Source organism: Lampris incognitus, chromosome 11 (genome assembly GCF_029633865.1).
Source record: "Lampris incognitus isolate fLamInc1 chromosome 11, fLamInc1.hap2, whole genome shotgun sequence".
Classification (NCBI taxonomy): Eukaryota; Metazoa; Chordata; class Actinopteri; order Lampriformes; family Lampridae; genus Lampris; species Lampris incognitus.
In genome coordinates this window covers 48,604,317-48,614,304 of record NC_079221.1, presented here as the reverse complement: position 1 = coordinate 48,614,304, position 9,988 = coordinate 48,604,317, and positions in this window count along the sequence as shown.

Here is a 9,988-nt window from a genome sequence, read left to right as displayed (position 1 = left end):
CTCCATCTGGCACTCGAACGGCGACATGCTGGTTGAGGAGGACTGCAAGGTGTTGTGTGCATACTCCACCCACAGCAGTTGCGAGTTCCAGGAGGACGGGTTGGAAGCAGTCAAACAGCGCAGCATGGCCTCCAGATCCTGGTTCACCCTCTCCATCTGCCCATTGGACTGAGGGTGGAAGCCTGAAGAGAGGCCCCGAGGAGGGAGCAGAAGGCCTTCCAAAAATGGGAGATGAACTGAGGACCACAATCTGACATCACATCATGAGGAAGGCCATGCATGCGGAACACATGCTCAGTTATCAAGGCTGTGGTCTCCTGAGCAGACGGGACCTTGGCCAGAGCAACGAACCACACCACCTTGGAAAACCGATCCACGATGACCGACTTCCCTTTGGATTGAGGGATGCCGGTGACGAAGTCCACCGACAGGTGGGACCAGGGCCGACATGGGATAGGCAACGGGCAGTGCAGGCTGGGTGGACACTGGCGTGGGGGACTTCTGCTGGGAACAGGTAACGCAGGCTGCCACAAAGGAGGAAATGTCCCTCCACATGGTTGGCCACCAAAACCTGCAGCCGACGAACTCGAGTCCTCCTCTCCCCTGGATGGCCCACCAGACGACACGAATGGCCCCTTTCCAAGACCTGTGGCCGGACTGCAGGGGGCACATACAGACGGTCCTGAGGGCTGCCCCTAGGCCCTGGATCAGTGGGCTGTGCAGCCACCACCTCGGTCTCAATCCCCCACAGGACCGGTGTGATGATGCGGGATGGGGCCAGGCTCAGCACTCCTCCCTGTAGCATCAAGCTAATGAGACAAGAAAGGAGCCCACTTAGCTTGCCGGGAGTTCAGCTGTTTGGCACTGCGGCTGTAGGACAGGTTTTTGTGGTTGGTTCAGACCACAAATGGATGCCCTGAGCCCTCCAACCAGTGCCGCCATCATTTCAGAGCCTCCACTACTGCCAGCAGCTCCCGGTTATCAACATCATAATTTCTCTCTGTGGGGTTGAGACTCCGGGCGAAAAAAAAAAAGGCACACGGATGGAGCTTACCATCCGCGGGCACCTGTTGGGACAGGACGGCCCCGATGACCAACTGCGACACATTCACCTCCACAATGAAGGGCAGCACCGGGTCAGCATGGACGGTGATGGGGCTTGATGTGAAGGACTGTTTGAGCCAGGCAAAGGCCCGGTCCGCCTGGGGGGGGGGGGTCCAGTGGAACGGGGAGGAGCTCTTCTTGGTGGTGTTGTTTATCAGGGCCACGATGGTGCTGAAGCCCCGGATAAACCTGCGATAGAAGTTGGCAAAGCCAATGAATTGCTTTACCTGCCTCACCGACTTGGGCCACTCTGGATCAAGAGAAGGTGCGAGCTGTGTCATTGACATGCCGGAGGGGAGGGGAGCCCAGGAAGGAGACTGTGGTGGCATGGAACTCACACTTCTCCGGTTTGACGAACAGGTGGTGCTACAGCAGCCTCTTCAGGACCCTGCGGACATGCTAGATGTGCTGCTGATGGGTCTGGGAAAACACAAATATCATCAAGATATAAAAACACGAACCAATCCAGCATGTCCTGCGGGACATCATTGATGAGTGCCTGGAAGACGGCTGGGGCGTTCGCCAAGCCGAAGGGCATCACCAGATACTCGTAGTGGCCCATGGGAGTGATAAATGCCGTCTTCCACTCGTCCCCCTCTCGGATCAGGTTGTAGGCACTGCGCAGGTCGATTTTGGTGAAGATGGTGGCCCCTCGGAGATGTTCAAAAGCGGTGGCCAGCAGAGGGAGAGGGTACCAGTTCTTGATGGTAATGGCATTCAGGGGCAAAGTGTGCCATCCTCCTTCCCAACGAAGAAGAATCCAGCAGCTGCTGGGGAAGTTGATGGCCGGATAAATCCCATCTCCATGGCAGCAGTCTCTGGAGCCGAGAGGGAGTACAGGTGTCCCCGGGGAGGGCTGGTGCTGGCAAGGAGCTCAATAGCACAGTCATAGGAGCGGTGCAGAGGAAGGACGGTTGCCCACCTTTTACTGAGCACCTCCCGGAGGTCTGCATACTCAGGAGGAACATTGGCTAGGTCAACGGGCTTGGTCTCCACTGCGTGCCGGGGTGTCTCCCAAGGATCCTTGAAGCAAGAAAACTGGCAGAGAGGGCCCCACCCCTCCAGCCAACCTGCGGTCCAATCCAGCTGTGGGTTGTGTAAGGCCAGCCAAGGATACCCTAGCACCAGAGGATAGGCGGATGAGTCGACAAGATGCAGGGACAGCTCCTCCTGGTGACTCTCCTCCAGGACCAATGTGACAGGGATGGTGAAAAGCCAGACCTTTCCGGACCCCAGAAGGCAGCCATCAAGGGCTGTCACGTTAATGGTCTCCTCCAAGTGTCAGGTAGGGATGCCCCACTCCTGGTCCCAGGCAATGTCTAGCAGGTTACCGGCGGCACCGGAGTCGACATAGGCGCTGGGCTGATGTGCCTGAGAGCCCCAGGAAACACTGGCAGACAACAACATACTGGGCTGGGGAGAAGGAGGCATGGAGACTCGACCCATCACAATCTCCCCAGCTATTGACAGGTCTTGTCTTTTGCTGGAGCCTTGGGACAGGTGGGCGACAACGTGGCCAGTCTCCCCGCAGTACAAACAGCAGCCCTCCTTCATCCGGTGGATGCGCTCTGCCCTTGACAGACTGGCCCCGCCGATCTGCATGGGCTCCTCTGCTCCCAGTGGAAGGGATGCTGCTGCAGGCGCCGGAAAGTGGACAGCGGGCTGAGTGACATAGGTCCCGAGCTGAGATCCATGGGCACCCCGGGCCCTCTTCTCCCTCCGCCACTCACGGATGCGATTGTCCACTCAGATGGCGAGTTTAATGAGCTCCTCCAGGTCATCCTGCTGCTCCCTAGTGGCCAGCTCACCGTTAATGTCTTCCGACAGTCCGTGCTGATAAACAGTGAGGAGGGAGGCAGTGTTCCATCCACTTTCTACTGCCAGCATGCAGAACTTGACAGTGTAGTCAGCTACTGTCTCTCCTCCCTGTCGCAGGGCGTATAGTCGCTTGGCTGCCTCCTGCCCCATCACAGGGTGGTCGAAAACTCAGCGCAGCTCCTCCATGAAAGTTCGGTAGGACTGGCAGGCGGGTGCATGCTGCTCTCACAAAGCAGTGGCCCATGCCAAGGGAGGGCCAGACAGGAGCTGTATAATAAATGAGACCTTAGCCGTCTCGTTTACAAACTTGGAGGGCGGAGCCCCAATCGCTAGCTCACATTGGACCAGGAACTGGCAGCAGGTCTCAGGGTTCCAGAATATTTCTGTGGGGCAGGCAGTGGTGAGGCTGGTGATGGCGGCCATCATCTGCTGCTGTTGAGCCTGGGCCTGCTGCAGCTGGGAGCGACCGCTGTCAGCTACTGAAGCATGGGGTTGATCTCATCAACACACCTGAAGATGGAGTGGACCCTCGCTTCCAGTGACTGCAGCTTGGCGTGCTGTTCGCCCAAAACAGCACCTCGGGTTGTAATGGTGGTGCTCAACTGCTCTAAATCTGCTGGGTCCATGTCTGGTTGAATCTTGCTGTAACGCCGTGTATTTGGACCCAATTGCAGAGAAGAGACAGAGGCAGTCGGTAAAGTACAAAGTCTCTTTACTGGGCTTCAGCAAACACGCAATGACAAAAAAACCACTGCCAAACAGGGCAGGCAATAAAGCATACTCGAATAAATACAAAAACTCAGCAAAACTCTGTCACACAGAGGAGGCAGATGAGGGTTCAGGAGACAAGGGCTTCCACAGACCGACGTGAAGCCTCTCCAAGACTCGACCGGGAATGTCTGCAAAACACCCAGTCAAATAGTCCCCAGCAAAGGTGCATAACATCACAGGCCAATCAAGGAGACTGGGCACAGGTGAACCAAAGCACCAATCAGGAGATGGGAGAGCCCAGATATCAGACAATGACAGGTGCACCTAATCACAGGCCAACCAGTATGCAGGTGCCACTCATACTGGCTGATTGCAGGCCGATAGGAAAATGTCACCTGTTGGCTGCTGATCCTCTGGCCAGTGATCATGTCACCAATGATCATATATCAACAACCTCCCTATCCAAGAGGAGGATACCAAGTGGGGTGGGGTAGAGGACACCAAAGACCATCCTGAAGAGGAGGCCAGGAGGAAAACCCAACAGTGGGCCAAGGGCCTTCTGGGGATTTGGACAGATGGGACATCTGAGAAACAAATGCCACACACAGTCGTGGCCACAAGTACTGCAGCAGCACTTACCCCCCCCCCCCCCCCGGGACCTGTCAATATTTGGCAGAGCCCCAACCAGGTGTACTAGGGGTGCCCAGAAGAGCTAATGGGGGAAAATCAGCTGCCCATGATCTCAAGGGTAGCTGATAGTGAACCAATGCTGCAGGTTCAAATTGAAGGCAAAAACACACCAATGATGACAGATACAGGGGCCACCTACACCTGTGTCTCACAATCATATGCCTCTCATCTCCGGACTATTTGTCTGGACAATTTGTCAAGACGGCTGGTTTCTCGGGTAAGGTGCAGCTGATTCCCACCACAGAACCTGTATCCCTAACTGTGAATAATCAAGAAATACACATCCCTATACTAATATCTGATAACACGCCAGTCAATTTATTAGGGAGAGATGCATTGTGCAAGTTAGGATGTAGAATCTCATACACACCAAAAGGAATTTTTATGAGCAAGAAAGCCTTGCAGATGCCAGTACTAGGAACAGGCAGCACAGCAAACTGTATTTTGGTTAGGAGAGATGCAGCAGGAAGTGCAGGGAGTAGTAAACAGATGGCTTCCTTTTATCCAGGCACAGATATCACAGGCAGTTGGCCCCCCTCAGGACTACTATTGTACCCTACAATACCATGAACAAAGCAATGAAATGCTTAATGACAAATGGATAAAAGAGCAACCACCTAATGTGCAAATTAACGCTGCAGCCATAATAATTGGGAAACAAGGTGCAGCTATACAAATTGAAACAAATCTGTATCTCAAAATCCAGTTCAAAGTGCCCCATCCTACTCCCCATATTTCATTATTGATAAGCCCTGACTATGAGTCAAAACACTTGGGACCAATGGTGTTGGAGGAACACAGTCCAAGAAATGGGAGAAAACGGAAAATCCCAATATCTGGCATAACTTAGACAAAAACTTCATGAAGGTATTGATCTCCATGTCCATAAGAGCCACACCTCAGGTAATAAGACTGCCAGAACAGGTACTGGCACTAATGAGCCAGGAAGACCTAAAAGCAGACATGCTCTCAAAAGTACCACAACAACTCTGGTCACAGCATCACATGGATGTAGGTTTGGTCCAATTGGCTCAACCAGTAGAAATTAACCTTATACCAGGATGCAGACCAGCTAGTGTCAAACAGTATCCAATAAAACCTGAAGCTGATGAAGGTATTTCCAAAACCATTGACAGACTCGTACAGGCTGCAGTTTTAATAAAAACCAGCTCTCCAGCCAACACACCGATCCACCCTGTCTTAAAGTAGACCAGTCTAAATATCGTTTAGTCCATGACTTACGAGCAATCAGTGAAGTAGTGGAAGACTATGATGTGGGAGTTCCAAATCCTCACACTTTGCTGACAAACATGCCACCATCTTCACGATATTACACGGTGATCGATCTATGTTCAGCATTTTTTAGCATCCCTTTGAGCATGAAATCTCAATACCTGTTTGCATTTACTTACCGTGGGCAACAGTATACATACACACGGATGCCATAGGGATTTAAATACTCTCCTCATGTCTTCAATAAGGTGCTGAAGGAAGATTTGGACATGCTAGTTGAAAAGTGAAAGTAGTGGGAGGTGGCAGAGTTTAAGATGCTAAGATTTTCACTGGGAGTGACGAAGAAGGACAGGATAAGGAATGATTATATTAGAGGGACAGCTGAGGTTGGACGATTTGGAGACAAAGCAAGAGAGGCAAGATTGAGATGGTTTGGACATGTGTGGAGGAGAGACGCTGGGTATATTGGGAGAAGGATGCTGAATATGGAGCTGCCAAGGAAGAAGAAAAGAAGAAGGCCAAAGAGGAGGTTTATGGATGTGATGAGGGAGGACATGCACGTGGCTGGTGTGACAGAGGAAGAGGCAGAAGACAGGAATAAATGGAAACGGTTGATTCGCTGTGGCGACCCATAACGGGAGAAGCCGAAAATAGTAGTAGTAATAGTTGAAAAAGTACTGAGTGCGGTCATTCAGTACGTTAATGACTTAATCATCTACTCAGACACCATAGAGCAGTGTCATAAAGACTGTCCTAGTCCTGCAGGAATTGGCTAAGAGAGGACACAAGGCATCCCAGAAAAAAACTACAGTACCGTCAACCAGAAGTAGAATACCTGGCTAGAATACTGAGTAACGGACAGAAACAAATATCCCCTACTCAGTTAGAAGGAATTGCTAAGGCCCCCAAGCCTCAAATGGTCAGACAAATGATGACATTTCTAGGCATGACAGGTTACAGCTCAGACTGGATAAATGATTACACAGCTATTATAGGCCCATTGCGTAGTTTGATTAAGGCTGAAGGAATTGAAAAGTTACATGCTCCCCTAAAATGGACATCAGATGGGGAAACGGTGTTTGTGATTATGAAAAAATTGCTACAGCAGTACGGCATTAGCACTTCCTGATTATACAAAACTCTTTCACCTGTATGTTTCCCACAGACAAAATCATGCAACAGCTATTCTTATGCAGCACACAGGGGTGATAAGCAAAAAACAACAGGTAGCGTATTACTCCACTGCATTATCACCAGTGGAGCAGGGGTTCACCCATACAGCATCATGAGTAAGTAATAGCAGATAGAGACGATGATGTGACCAAAACAAATAGCAATTATAAAATGCAAAGCACACAAAAAAGACAAATCCAAGGAAACAATACTGCAGAGGAGGCCGCCAAATGAGCTGCAACCTCATCAGTCACAGCACAATTGGCATTAACAGCAGAAATTACAACAGAAATCACAGAAAAGGGTATTGCTGATATCCAAGCGGCAATATCAGATGTGGAGTGGTTGCTATGGCAACAAAGGGGGGGGGGTTCCCAAGACTGACAGGTCATATGAAGAAACTATGAAGGTCTCTTGGTTGCAACAGTTGACCTTCTCTCCCAAGGGATTTTGGAAGCACATGGTATCGACCATTGTGCAAGGGGGGAAGGACTAAGGAAAATAGCACAAATGGGATTCTGGTCACCCAAATTACAAACACAGGTAGATGCAGTACTAGGACAATGCGAGATTTGCATAAAAAACAATGTTAGAAAAGGCGTAACTACCCCAATTGGACACACCCCTATTCTGGAAGGGACCATTCAAACACATCACAATGGATTTCGTAGACATGATAAAACCGATTCAGGGAAAAAGATACATGCTGGTAGTGGAAGATCGATTCAGTAGATGGGTAGAAGCCACTCCAGCCAAACATCAGAGTGCTGACACGGTCATAAAATTTTTATGTAGAGAAGTAATCCCTAGATTTGGGATACCATCTATGATAAGCTCAGACAATGGTAAGGCCTTTGTATAGAAAACTATTAAAGGAATATGTCAGAAGCTAGGGATAAAGCAAAGGCTAGGATGTGTTTACCACCCTCAATCACAAGGGATGGTAGAAAGGGTAAATGGAACAATAAAAGCCAAGCTAAATAAGATATGTGCTGATACTAAACTGAACTGGGTAGATGCATTACCACTCACATTAATGGCATATAGGTCCCACACTAACCGCAAAACGCAACTAACCCCGCATGAAATGCTAACGGGCCGGCCCATGCCTACACCGCTGTACAGATGCATGCAGAAGGGACCTAACTTGGGGCTATTGGAAAATGAAATAAAATCGTATGTGAAGCAACTGTTTAATATCCATCGAGTTATCTATCAACAGGAAGAGAAAAAGGAGGAGTGGTGTACAGACCAGGTCCCAAACCAGATCCAGCCAGGTGACTACATCAATGTGAGGGTCTTCAGGAGGAAGTGGAACACTCCTAGACGAGAGGGACCTTACTGGGTGGTCAGGGTTTCATCAATAGCGGTCCAGGTAGAAGGTTCACCAACTTGGTACCATCTCAACCACTGCGTCCGAGCACCACGAGATGAGGAAGATACGTTTGTTGAGATCACAGGGTTGGACTCAGCACAGGAAGATGACAGCCAGTCACGAAGCAACTCAACGAGGGAGTCTGAGCATGTTGAAAATCAGAAGGGTACAAGGGTGGCGATAGGCTCTCCCTATTGTGTTAATGCATATCAAAGCAAGGATCAGAAGCAGGAGTGGATTAAGCCCATTTGAGATTTTGTTGAGGAGACCACTCAACACTGTGATTGGACCTGTTAAAAGGCAACTCCCACAAACTAGCCATTGTGAAGATGAAATGTTGCGTTATAGTGCAGACCTCTCCTCTGTGCTTTCTGATATCCACAAGCAGGTCAAAGCAGTCCTTCCCCAGCCAGCAACCGGACCACTACATGACTTGAGGCCAGGGGACTGGATAATGGTGAAGGACCTAAGAAGGAAGTATTGGAAGCAACGGAGGTGGACCGGGCCATTCCAGATCCTATGGGCTACAGAAACAGCAGAGATGACATCACAGCAACGCCCGACACTCAGAAAAGGCACCGATCTGTCCCCCATTTTGTAACTGTTGCATAGGGAAGGGTGAGAAACCACATTAGGTGCTCTTGTTTCTCTAAACTCAAGAAACCGGACAAAAATTAGGGTGACAGTGACATTACTCTACTGTAAGTGAGAATGGCGCTCCCGGTAGACTGGATTCTGCCTTATTATAACGAGGATGAGTGTTTATGAGTGAAAAAGGAAAAAAAAACCCACATACAATATACTGAATGAAAGAAAGATTATCAGGGCTGATCACCGCTAGAGAATCTAACAGCGCTTAAGAAAAAAAAAAGAAAAAAAGTGAGGAATAATGAGAATAGAGGTAAGAGTGTGATAGTAACAACAAAAAAGCTAAGTAAAGAGATGAAACAGGTAACAGGTACAGTTGGCCATTTGGGCCAGGGAATGTGGGTTTCCTAGTACAGGAAGCTTCAGTATTAGACAAATTGCAGGCATTAAGAGCCAAGTTGGAAGAGAAGGAAAAAGCAAGTGAAGGAAGGAAAAAGAAAGGGTTTAAAGCAAAGTTGATGAGGCCTTGTAGGCCTCAAAAAGGGGGAAATTTATGGTATACTTTTTCATATAAGGGCACGTGTGTGTATGTCATTTCGTGGGACTAGAGTGACAAGCTATTGTGGCAAGAAGCACAAGGCTATATAAATAAGGACAAAACGTTATTAGAAGATGAACTTGTTTAAGCCCAAAGGCTGGATGTGAGATTCCAAAATGTCAGCGTAACCATTATTATTATTGTTGTTGTTGTTAGAATGTCAAGACGATAATTAGAATGTCAAAGGGGAATGATTGAAGAACTCTTTGAGTAGAGAGGTGCCTGCTCCACCAATATGTCCTGATCAACATGTCCCTGATTAAAAGCAGGATGTTGACTAACGCAAGTCGGTTGGTTCACTAGAGTTGTAATGGTACAGAGAGGAAGGCTTTTATTGTACTTCAGTTGCTCTGCAGACCAACTCAAGACTTTGTAGATGCTTCAATAAAAGTCTTATTTTAAGAATCCTCATCTCATTGACTGTTTTGCAATTTCTCTGTATCATTGGCCACCACACTAATAGTAAAATTAGTAACTAGTGCATACTCTAATAGACCTAATATGTTAATTTATAGCAACTACTGAGTTTACAATGGAGCCAAGTGACAGAATAGTGACTAGTGTCTACTTTTTTATGACTAGTGCCTTGAAGAAGAAAAAAAAAGAAGAAAAGAAAACAAAAACAGGGCGGTACAGTGACCCAGTGGTTAGCACTGTTGCCTCACAGCAAGAAGTTCCTGGGTTCGTACCCCAGGCCG